The following is a 13,511-nucleotide window of genomic DNA, read 5'->3' as shown; positions in this document are numbered from 1 at the left end:
ATGTCATTTAGCGAGTTACATAAAAGACCAGGATAATGATGAATTAAGTACGATTTTACATAACTTTATACTGTGCCCGAGGATGGCAAATTGTCCCCGACTGCAGACAACTTTATTAATGCACTCTCACTTGCCCTGCCGCCGGCTGGTCAATTCAGCCAAACATCCCACCCATTACCACCCATGGGAAGCATAAATCCGTCAATAAAAAGCTGAATCTCTTGCTGCATCAGATCTCCTCAATCAAGGACGTTGGCGTCGTACATGTCGGAGGTTCAAGTCCTTTCTCATCGTCGGCGAGAGGAAATTGAAAAACTGTAAAAATGTGTTTTTAATTGTTATTAATGATTGTTTACTTTCTACGGCGAGCCTTGGCCTGAGGAAGAGGGTTTTTCTTCCCGCGCTGAAACTGGAGATGAGTCAATTTCGTAAAGTGAGGCTGAAAGATGCTGTCGGATTACGGCACTATACATCAGATACAAGGACCGATATTTTTTGTCTCAAGTTTTGGAATTACTGTTGAATGCTTGAAAACTTGCTGAATCGTAGGGAATCAATTTTAGAATAAATTATCTTACTTTGATCCTAATGTTTATAACACATCATCAAACCACATACCTGAAAGGAAACAAATAAAACATTTATTAAACACATATCATTAGCATCATCCATAAAAATGTAATACAATTATAGAAAGAGAAACTGCAACCAATTTGGAGCTCCAACCCCATGTTTTTTACTACATAAGAAGACCCAAGATTGCATTCAAATGAGCCATAAATTGCTACCAAAATTAGAAACGACCGTTTTACTACAACCATCAATTTCCAGCGCGCGATGCAATCTTTCAAACATTTTGCGTTCACCCAACTGCAAGTTTCCCCCCAAATTTGCAATCCCCAAATAATTTGCATATTTTATGATTCTGCTTCTGCGGATTTTTTTATTCCAAACTTTGTTTTCCACCACCACGGTCTTATTGCTTGCGCGTGAGCCACATATCGTGTTTCGGCCGATGCCCATTTAGTCGCTAAACTAGTGCTACTAATTTGCAACATTTACGACCAGCTTTGGCCAGGTCGTAAACGAGTTTCCAATTGGTACTTCTAAAATGACACACCCCAGACAGCGGAAAAAAGCATCGATTTATCATCGAAGGAAATTCGAGCCTGCGCCACGGAATTGGCCGTGATATTTAAGCGGGAAACCTTCAACCGAAGGGCAGGACCTTTTTGAGAGGAGCTTCCTCTTGCCAATTAACATGAACCATTAATAACCGAAGGCACGGGAAGGTCGGCCCTCCGTGTCAATTGGCTCATTTTTTGAGCGCGCGTTGATTTATAACAAAAAATGCAAACCCTTAATCATGGTGTCGAATCAATCACAATTTTTTTTTTTTGGTAAAAAATCTATTTAACAAATGTGTCAACAAAGGACAATTCTAGATTTTTTTTTAATAGGTCCTACAAACACATGAAACACAATAGCTTTTAGGACATTTTCAAAAAAAACTCTAGAATTTTCCATACAGAAAAAAATCTTTAATGTCTGAAACTTGGACAATCGTAAAATCTCTCCCTCCTAAAGAATTCACGTGGATTATGGATGGCTCCTCAGTGTAATTTTGATAAAGTGCTCCGTTTTCAGTTAAAACCATTTTAAGGTAATTTTTTTGGAAAGCAAATGTTTTTCATAGAATTTTAAGATGTTGATGGAAATAGAAATATAATTAACATAAAACAATCTAAAATGCATTTTTCTGCGTTGATTGAGCTTGTTTTCGCTGGATTGAAAATATTTTCAATTTTTATGACATTTCAATGTACAAACGGAGAAAAAAGAGTTCCCAAAATCGTGAACAAACGTTCATGAAAATAGGAACCACGAACAAAGTGAACGCTTGTTCGCGATTTTGGGAACTCTTTTTTTCTCCGTACATAAACCATTTTTTTCGCAAGATTTTTTTTTCTCCATTTCTTATACATTTTGGAAACTAATGATTGGAAATCAATTGGACAGTTGTTTGATGCATTTCAAAACATTTGTTTTATTCATTTTATTGATGAAACCATGGCTTGTAATTTTAATTTTCATACTTTCTGCAAATAAAAATACATTTTGACTCCAGTTTTAAATGTTAAATCAAACTTGCTTTAGATAAGTACTTAACCCTCTACTACCCAATTTTTTTTCGAAAAATTTTATTTTCTCTTGTTCAGGAGGTCATTTTGAGCAACTTTTGTTCTACGAAAAACTTTTCTTCTCTTGTTTTATGTTTTTCTTGTTTAATTTTTAGTATTTGAATTTGCATTTATCTTGATTAGTTTATGTTTATTTTTGGTAGTATTTGGCCTATTCTAACATTTGGCCTACCTAATTTATTCATGTTTTTACAGTCACTTTTTGAATTTTTTGCTTGTTTTCACATTTTCTGCTATAAAATGGCACCATTGTTATTTAAATTGTAAAAAAATGCATAGAGGTATAGTCTGGGACACTAGAAAAATTACTGCATACTTCTTTTTACTTAAAATATCGGAAATTTTAGTAAAAAACAAAGCCAAAAATGACCCCAGAAAAATGACATTTAAAAAAAAAACATTGACAAAGTCACATAAAACACGTAAAACTTCCAATCCATAAATTTTCTGAAATTTTAAGAGTAAAAAAAAATTTTATAGCCGCCTAAAATTACATTTTAGCTGAAAAATTCCAGTTTTTTTTAAACAGTGCCCATGAATTTCCATTCCTGAAAATATTTTTTGCTGAATTAAATTTCTATTCAAGGGTCCTGATTGCTCCAAAAAGACTCATTCACTCACGAGAACAAATTGAACGCGACACAAAACTGCTCTGATGTATTCCTATCGTTTGTCACTTCCACACCAATCGCTACTGAAAACTCTCTCTTTGCTCTCCCTCTCTCTCCAATCAGGTAGTATAGCGAATGGCTCAAAGAGACCGATTGCACAATGTCACTCAAAGCTGACTCAAAGTAGTCTGCGATTGGCTTTGTTTTGATCATATTTTAAAATACTTAAAATTAATGTTATCAAAAATGTTGTGCAATTTTGTTGATAACACCCCAAGTAACCGCGGGACTGTATAAGGTAACTTTAAATCCCCTCTATATCAACATATAAAGTTTGTCTATAGAGTCTTGAAACTTTATATTCACTTTATACGCATGGAGGTAAAATTGAGTGGCGAAGTCTAGAGTTGATATAAAGTTATACAGCGGTAAAACGTCAAAATACTACTTTACCGACAGAACAAAAATAGAAATATCAAAAAGCTTTGCGCAGCTCTTTTTCTCTCTTGGGAGAGTGCTTTTACGCTGGGATGACGATTTTGAAAGTTTGTTTGTTTTTTTTTTGCTGTGTTGCTTTGCTTTCGAAATTCTAAACTGCGTGTACTGAGATGTTTCACCTAGATGCCCTGCGCCAACCGTCTCGTCCGTCCTGAAATATGTTTATTCAGATGATTTTTGCCGACTAAGTCTTCCTTGAGGAACAACTTCAGGAAAAACTGAAACACTTGCCAGATTGAAACAGAGCATTTATTTATGTTTATACTTATAGCACTAAATCACAAAATTCTTTGACGAACAGGACAGAGCACGGTGCGTCGACTGAGCACCCGGTCCCGGGGTCTTGGTGCGGTGCGGTTTCCGCCGGTGGCACGCAGCGTGATTCCGAGCGACTTGCACTTATCGGCGACGTCCTGAGCAGCCAACAAAGCGGCGTAGGGCGAGGCCTCGTCACGATCGGCCTTGGCGTTCATGTTGCCGGTGACGCGCGAGGTTGTTTCTTTGCCCGAAAGATCCGTGACGTGGACGAAAGTGTCGTTGAAGCTGGCGTAGAGCGAAAACTCCTCCTTTCTAGTTTTGTTTTTGCAGGAAGCCATCGTAACTAGAAAATTGTATCTTGCGACGATAAGGAGCTGTTCTGGAAAAAAGAATAGTTTAATACTAAGCCCAGTTAAACTAAGTATAATTGACTCACATTTTTATAGACGCTGAACCGTGCGCCGAACGATTTTACCTGCAGCAAACATAAACATACCACGAAATACTGCCAAACTTTTATTGCCCTCACTAGTGTTAAGTTAGTGTTTTGAAACATTTTAAGAAATGTCAAAATGTGATATAACATTAAAAGCTTACTCTACAGTGATATATAAAGCTTACCATTAATGCTTCGAAACATTGTTGTGCTAAATGCTTCGAAACTTTAATTGGCTGTTCTATATGTCATTATACGGTAAGTAATAATGTTTCAAGCTACAAATGTTTCGAAACATTTGGAAAGACTATTTAAAGTGTCATAGCATCGGGAATGTTTATTTAGAGTGAATTTAGAGTTTTGATTTAGTGCTTGTGGTTACTTGGGTCAATATCAAAGAAGACACATTTGACAGCAATTTCCACCTTGCCAAATACAAATTTACGGCAAACTGTGGTAGTGCAGGCCAAAAGAGCGCCCGACTGGTATATTGTTAGATTCTCTCCTCTCTGAGTATATTCGTTTGTGACTGGGGTCGACGGACGGCGAAGGCAAAGAAATTCACGAAGTATTTGTATCGCTGTGTGAAGCGATTGGCCAAGACGCTGGCAGCTAGCGAGTTGGGTTCGCTCACGAATGGTCGCTCGCTTCAGTCGGCAAAGATTCGATCGGTGATGAGGGAGTGATTTCTGATTGAAAATCAGGACCCTTGTTTCTATTTTTCAAAAAAAAAAACATAACTCGGCGGCATAATTTTTGTCCATACTTTTCTACTTGTCCCTAAAACAAGTGAAAAAATAAATAAAAAAAATGCAGGTTTTGAGAAAAAAAATGTGTGGAAAAAAGTTAATAAAAAAATCGGCAAAAAAAAAGTACCGACTTTTTTTCTGAGTAGTCCTCATCAATACCTACAATTTTGCCGAATACACCAAACCGATCAGATTTTTTTTCAAAATGTGCAGTTTAATTAATTAAAAAATATATAAATTAAATCCTTTTCTGGTTTTGGTGGAGAATTGCTCAGGTACTAAAGGGTCTCAAAACTCTTGGTTTTGTTGCTATTAAGATTAGTTGAATCAATTTTTTTGCCAAAAATATATCTTTTTTTTGGCACAGTTTAAGATACTTAAAATAAATTTAAGTATTTTTAGTTGAAAATTAAAATTAATGGTTTCAGTATTTTATACAAAGAAAACTACACCCTGCATTTATGCAACTCATATCTACAACAATAATGAGTAAAATTTGCATTCATCTCAAATCACCTTGACATTCAGTGCATCTGAACAAACAGTCTGAATGCTCATTGATACGAGTGGAACTTCCTTAACTGAACTCATTTACAAGTCAAGTTTTTGTTTACCCAGCGTCCCTGAAACTGGCCGATGCTTCTCGAACATTGGCCAAACCCATCACTCCTGCAGACCTACGCAATCTTCCATTTATCACTGTCAATCACTTGATATGCTCTCTGTCCCAGTTGATGCTGCTGCTGCTGCCGGCTTCTGGTGCACTTTCAATTTGCACCACCTCCCCAATATGGGAAACAAATTGCGTATACAAGTTTTGCGCGGATTGCCTACGCAACATTAAGGGCGCGCAACATTATGCAAGCACACTCCACGCGGTATTGTCGATACATGACAATGATTCGCACAATAAAAAAAAACGACAACCAGAGACAACGTCAGACGGAACGCCCTTTCGCCCATTTTCTGATTGTGTCATTTTTTAATATTTTTTCAGAGCATTGACAATGCAAAATGTAGGAAAAAAAGCTGTTCGAAACAGAGAACAACAAATATGAAGAGTAAAAAAAACTGGAAAACAAACATATTCACATATGCATTGTCATCGAAAATCAGGCCCTGCGTCAAAATTGGCCATCGTAGGAGCCCCCGGGGGCTCCTGAAACTCTCAAGTGCATGCCCCAGCCCGGGAAACGCCAAGCGTGTGCGTGATAGTAACCAGTCAATCGGGCTCGCGAGATTCCACAACGCATAGCGAAAAAGGCAACATATACTCTTTCCAGACCACCGGACTTCTTCTACTTGGTCTTGATCTTGGGCTTTAGATCGAGCGAACCCACCCCGAAGCCATTCAATTCACCATCGTCGTCGTCCTGTTGACAAAAGATCGTTAACGAAGAGACACATCGCGGTTGAAAGACAGCAGAAAAAAAACTTGAGTAAACGCACAACGGAAACATAAATCATAATATGTGTAATCCAATCATGCAATCCGGGGCGACAGTTTCATACCGCTTTAGCATGAAATGTAGCGATTAATGTGCGTGGCTAGTTTTTGCTAGTAAGTTTACTTGTCGTTGTGAATTTTGAATTCAATGTTTTTCGCGAAAATACTGGATTTCCTACAGATTTCTAGAAAAAAGTACTGACTTTGGTTTTTCTGAAAGAGCACACGATTTTGTACCAAACTGCATCAGTAACTAAATAACTCAAAAGTAATGAAAATGCATTTGGGACATTATTGTGTGCAGGGGTGAATCACCAAATAATTTTTAAAACAAATTTGTTGCACCATGATAAAAATAATAAAGAATAAATCTGGAAAAACATGTTTTTATTAAAAAAATTGGCAACACTGCTAAATGAATTTATACTCATTTTTGATATATTTTTGTGCCTTCTCAAATTTGAATATTTTGAATTTTGAAAAAATCACTCTAAAATGATTTAGATTGTTTAGATCCAAGATGGCGGCCGAACTAACAGGAATGAAATATTGAGAAAATGCATTTGGTTATTTAATTAGCAACCAACCATTCAAATTTAACTAGAATGGGGTCGCAGAACTCGAATTTGATGTTAAAAATACGAACATGAAAAAAATACGAAAAACCAACTTTAATGTTCAGCATTTGATTATCCGAAGTCCCATACAAACCTTCGGATAATCGAACTACGGATAACTGAAACTTCGGATAAGTGAGTGTTGACTGTACTTTTTTTTTACATTGAAAATCGCACGCGAATGATATGGAATCATATTGACCGTGGTAGCAAAGAGATCAATGTACCTGAAGAAGAACTAACTATAATTAAGAAAATAATGATGAATCGCATTATTTTAATCTTCTCAAAGTGTCATGATTTTCTCAATGGCACATGAATCAGAAAACGGAATGCATTTTCGGATTCATTGGAAAATTTTCCATTAGAAGAAGTTAAAATAAGTTTGTAAATAATAAATAATGTATATTTTTGAAACATAATTGAAAAAAAAAATGCAAATTTATAGGCATTTTCAGTTGAACAATTTTCATATAAAGTGTGAAAACTTTTAAATTGTGCTTCAAAATTATTTAAAAATGCAACATAAATGGAAAATTTTACAAACAAAACTAGTTTAAACGAATTTCAGACAAAATTCTGATTTTTAACAATTTTACCAAAAAATTATATGTGTTTTGTTAAAATATAAACATTGATTTTTTTTCCTAAAAACTATATCAGCAACCTTAGTGATGGTACATTTGACGTAAAAATAAAGCCTGATTGTAACAAGATAAACTATGACTTTCAAAATCACCTCGGAATTTAAACTAGAAATTTTTAACATTTTTTTTAAACGCTATTTGAAAAAAAATCAATATAGTACATAGAAGCAAAAAAGGAGGAAATTTTCTAAACATTTCGAAAAAAAATATTTTCCAGAATGGACAATCATGGACACTATTTCATAAAATTAAAAAAAAAACTGAATTTTTCGGACAACATTTTACTTCAAATGGCAATATTTTGAAAACGGTGCACTTAATCAAACAATTTGTAAAGTACTTTTCGATTGCAAATTCGATTTTACAAAAAAAACAGGTAAAAAAATCAAGAACAAGATTTCTTTTTTTTTACAAAAAAAAATCACTGTTTACAAAAAAATAACTCGTCGGCAACATTTTGGTCCATACTTCTGAATGACTTAAAAGAAGCGGAGTTTTGTCCCCTAGAACATAGAAAAATATTCAAAAGTTACAGATTTTCTAATATTTACGTACCATTTTTGTATGAACAGCTGCCAAAATTGTATGGAGATTTGTATGGGTGAACCAATGACACAAAATGGCTTCTTTGGTGATACAAAAGGCCCCCACAAAGTTTGAGCCAAATAAAAAAATACAAAAAATAAAAATGGTCAAAATGGTTAAAATCGGCCGATTCCGTAGAGAATTGCTTAAATATTAGTTTTTGTAGATGGACAATGTTTGTAAACGATACGCAAATTTGCTGGTTTCTTTTAAAAATCCTCCTCTTTTTTCGTAGGTGAGAGTACACAGCAAAAAATGCGATGGTAAAATCGCATGCAAAAGCATGCACATCACCTTCGTCAAAATAAACACTTAATATTACACACTGCATGTAAAATTTTTGCAAACACAAAAAAAAGTTGCAACCGACGGGATTCAAACCCAGCACCAACAGTATGGACTGGCACCTTAGCCCACTCGGCCATCAGACCGATGAAAAGCTGAAAGGATAAAAGCATATATGAGCTTGACATTTCGGTCAAGTAGGTTTCCCATAGTGATGGGCTACATATTCCAGGGTGTAAAATTACATAAAATTGCATAAAATAATGCAATATTTATTTTACACCCAGGCCTTTTACACGCAGCTGGATTACTACTTTTTTAGCTGTGAGCTCACTAGTAAAACATAAAATGTTGATTTATTTCCCTCTCTGTGGAGCAGTAATAAGGATTGCAATTGAGACTTAAAAATAATACAAACAATGAATTAATTTAAAACCAACCGTTCTTAACACTCGCAGATTCACTCACAACAATAGTGACAATGAACAAAAACTCATTACCGCCATACCCAATTTTAGTGTCTCGTTTTGTAGCCCTCGCGCCATTAATCTGTGCTCGTTATTACACGATACCGAACATGTGTCACATTCGATCGTGAACACAAGATGATGGCTGGTTTTACCATTTTTTATTATTATTGTCTTTCGCTGTTATTAATTGTCCTTTCGCTCGGGTGACATTGCAATGTGGTTGCACCCATCATTAAGTTCTCATTACTCGTCCAGAGTGTCATCTCTGTCTTCTTTCTTTTTTTTGTGTTTGGATGACAAGTACTTACAAGGACAAAGTTGTAAATCTTTACAGTCTGATTGATATTTATTGTCGATGGTCATTGTCGATGGAATTGCCTTTTCTGTGAAGTAAAGTTGTCACAAAATTTAAAAGATAACTTAATTAAAAAAAATGCTTGTTTTTTTTAAATTCGAACATTAATGCATTTTCGAACCAAAAGGTTAATTACAATAGTAGTTTATGCAACAAGTTGCAAAAAGAGGATTTTTTCAGCACGAGTCGTACATTTATCCAACGAGGTTCACCGAGTTGGATAAATACGAAGAGTGCTGAAAAAATCAAGTTTTGCAACGAGTTCCATACAACATTTTTTGCAATTCCGAAAAACACCCATTGAGTGAAATTTTAAGTCAAATTTTCATGTATTTTGTCAATAAATCGCTTGAATCAAAAAAAATGCTGAAAAGTGTTACTTTTTGAAACAAGTGCTAAAAAGTTCAACTTTTCAGCACCCATTTCAGTGCTGAAAAGTAGAACTTTTCAGCATTTATTTTGAAAAGTGTTGCTATTCGATTCTGTTATTTTTGGTACAGAAAAGTAGGCTATTTCGTCGTTCAAGAATGACAGGAAAAGTAAGTAGTTTCACGACGGAATTGCAAAAAACTAGTTACATGATACGAGTATGGTTATATCATACGTCGATAAAGTAAAACTTCGCAAAATTTGGTCGTCTCTTCGTTAACAAATCTGTTGGGACGACCTGTTGCGGTGCAGGACCTGGTAGACTCTTCGAACGATGCCGAAAAGGATACCATTTTTCACAAGTCACTCCTTTCGGATCCGCCCATCTGCTGCGGCGCAGCTCTTCTAGAGAAATAAAAGGGTATGACATGACATTAAAAAAAGGTGCACAATGAGTCCACTGAATTGTTTAAACAATCGAATCCCGCACCAAAGTGGCAGCCCGAGTGCCATATTTCCATCTTTCATTTTTATGGCACTTTTTTTAAGTTCAGGGCAGTTGAGAAACAAAAAAAGACCAACTGCAAATGAAAGGTAACCGAACCATTGAAGGAAGATTGGCCCCAGCGAAGCAAGAAAAAAGTGCAAGAATCAATCATGACATAAATATTATCGAACACGGCGCAATTGTTTTTTGAACTTACCCCTCCCTTTGATCGACTGGGTAGACTTTATTCTTTTTTGAGGTCACAATCAAAACCAGCGTTGTCTTGCGACAGGGGCGTGAAGTCACCTGGGCGGTGGGCCATCGATCTTGACAGGATTATACCGCGCCGATACTTTGTATTTCCCAGAAATGGAAGGATTTGTGGGGATCGATTCGTGTGAAAGTGAAATGATACTTTGTTGAAGCTTAACTAAATGGGAAAAAAATGACTTAACTTTCACAACTTTAGCAAACATCAAAAAGTTTCCTTCGTTTTGTTCAGCATATTTGAAAAAATGTATTGTTAATATGCTCATTTAAGCTTCAAATAATTTAAAAATCAAGAAAGATTCCGAAATCTTGTTAAATTCTAGATTTTATAGAAAAGAAAAAAGACTTTTAGACAGTTTAAGGTTTTAATCGCACTTTTAAATCAATAATTAAATCCAAAATATGAACAAGTATGAGTATCCATGACATGTTCACTCAAGAACAACCATAGATTCAATTGCCTTGCCACATGTTGTGAAAATTGACTTCCGGTCGCAAATAAACTTCCAGCAAACATGAGAAACAATGTATGTTCTCATCAGTCAATAAACAGTCCTTGATTTTTGCAGCAGCAGAAATCATGCAGACAACAATAAACAAGAAGCCCTTTCGATGGTTGTTGTTGTTGTTGGTATACTAATTACATGACATGTGTCGGGTGCAATTCAATAAAGAGATCGATCGCAACGCAAGAAAAGAGAAGAAGGAAATTCTACACCCTTTGTGCCAAAGACCTTGTTACTTCTGTTTATTGAACAGAAAAAAGAAACAGACCACGCAGACTGCTTGCCTGGTGACTACTGAAGAAAGTCAGGGTCTGGATGAAGATTTGAAAAGGGCTTATTAGTGCAAATCTTTGAATTTTGTTTTGAATTTTCCTTAAAGATAGTACCTTCCATAACAAATGTAGAATTAATTATTTTCGATAAATTATATAAAAATGTTTAAAAAAAAACAGAATAACTCATCTTCAACATCAAAGTTCCATAAAGATAAAGTTGACAGTCTTAACAACTTTGTTAGCACGCTTGCAGCTGAACGGCAAGCCAAGGAGACAGTGCGAATAAATTAGACCAACTCAAAGGCTGGCAGTGGAGCAAACCTTGCCTGTTTGCGCAAGCTGGCAGAGATATTGACGGGAAAATATTGTCCCACAAGAACGCACTGCCTCCTCAATGAGACGTAACGCACCCAGGAACACTACTGAAAATGTGGCACGGTGAAAAAAAACTGCAGAAATTTATAGTTGATTAATCAAATTTGGAAAATCAAAAGAGAAACCACTCAGAATCGATTTGTTAGGCAAAAGTTGTATTATTTCTTTTTAATAACTTGCTATGAATAAAAACAAAAATTTAGTTCCACCCAGATTCGAATCGGAGTTCTTTGAATAAGAGTCCAACTCTTAACCAATGCGCCACGAGATCGTGTTGGAACGGAGAGGCAGAATGCAATCATGCTCTTTTCCTTAACACTCTCTTTATCCCTCTGGTAGAGTATTGGTGACGCGATCAAGTGATTGGTTGGTCGAAAAACTACCAACGGATGTCAGTAGCTTGGTCGACACTGAATGTCAGAGTAGTTTGGTTTGGGTGTACTATAAGTTTTGAATCTTTAGGCAAATTTACTGATAAACTATTCACAGTGCCTCAAACCGAACCAGATCCAATAAAGTGCCCGGTTTACATTCTCAATATTTCTGCTCTGGCTGACAATACATGTTGATGAGAAAATATTAATCCCGAGAGATGTTTGTCCGGGATGACTAATGGTTCTACACTGGAGGACCTTTCCCATTTGAGCAGACTGAGAAGCTACCTTTTGAGTTCAAGGGATCCCTGTACTCGCGCCATAAACCGCGCCTGACCTTCGCACGATCGAACGTTAAAAGTGAAAAATTAAGGATAATACTAATTTATGGTGTCGTCTTTCGGTTGGCACCGGTGACGCAAGAATCGCAATCGATGATGACAAAATCGCTCTTACATAGCCTCAAACTGTCAATTGGTTATGAATTGCTGTTCGGACTATGCCAAGACGTGACATTGGGCAGGGATTACAGCGACTAAATGGCAATTTCAATTAGGGAAGATGTCTTCGAAATGCGGCAACTCCCCGTTTATCTTCGTACAAACTACGTCACTTATCTCAATGTTGGTTTTATCTTGCATTTTGTCCTGCGGAAAAAGACGTTCAACCCTCCCAAATCAAATAAAAAACTAACTTAATCCACCTATGTGGTTGATGCCTTCCTCACTTTTTACCAACAATGGGTAATATGAGTGGTTTGGACACATATTTCAGCTATTTTTTTTAGGTCCAGAAAAATAAGTACACAGATATAACTTAAGTTGTCATAACTCGGGACAGGGTTGCCAGATCTTCAATTATGTGGACTCGTTGGAAAAGTCTCTTGATTACCTAACCAACGATGGGTCGGATGATGGTTCCGGACATCGTTTACATACATTTAAGTGAGATCCGGCTTCAAAAAAGTACATAAATATCACTTAAGTGGTCATAACTTGAGGCAGGGTTGCCAGATCTTCAATTTTGTAAGCTCGTTGGAAAGGTCTCTCGATTACCTAACCAACGATGGATCGGATGATGGATCCGGACATCGTTTGTATACCTTTAAGTGAGATCCGGCATCAAAAAAGTACATAAATATAACTTAAGTGGTCATAACTCGAGACAGGGTTGCCAGATTTTTGATGTTGTGGACTCGTTGGAAAGGTCTCTTGATTACCTAACCAATGATGGGTCGGATGATGGATCCGGACATCGTTTACATGCATTTAAGTGAGATCCGGCTTCAAAAAAGTACATAAATAGCATTAAGTGGTCATAACTCGCGACAGGGTTGCCAGATTTTTGATGTTGTGGACTCGTTGGAAAGGTCTTTTGATAACCTAATCAACGATAGGTCGGATGATGGATCCGAACATTGTTTACATGCATTTAAGTAAGATCCGGCTTCAAAAAAGTACATAAATATCACTTAAGTGATCATAACTCGAGACAGGGTTGCCAGATTTTTGATGTTGTGGACTCGTTGGAAAGGTATCTCGATTACCTAACCAACGATGGGTCGGATGATGGATCCGGACATCATTTGCATACCTTTAAGTGAGATCCGGTTTCAAAAAAGTACATAAATAACACTTAAGTGGTCATAACTCGAGACAGGGTTGCCAGATCTTCAATAATGTGGACTCGTTGGAAA

At 36.3% G+C, this 13,511-nt stretch overlaps 1 protein-coding gene and 1 pseudogene across 1 annotated transcript in view; both read right to left on the bottom strand.

Annotated features, from left to right (window-relative positions):
• LOC120426773 (uncharacterized) overlaps positions 1-13,511 on the bottom strand; it is a 191,670-nt gene that overhangs the window by 163,560 nt on the left and 14,599 nt on the right. The window lies entirely within an intron of this gene.
• LOC120426762 (40S ribosomal protein S14-like) lies at positions 3,569-4,386 on the bottom strand (annotated as a pseudogene).

This window comes from Culex pipiens, chromosome 3 (assembly GCF_016801865.2).
Source record: "Culex pipiens pallens isolate TS chromosome 3, TS_CPP_V2, whole genome shotgun sequence".
NCBI classification, from domain to species: Eukaryota; Metazoa; Arthropoda; class Insecta; order Diptera; family Culicidae; genus Culex; species Culex pipiens.
This window is presented reverse-complemented; position numbering and strand designations above follow the sequence as displayed.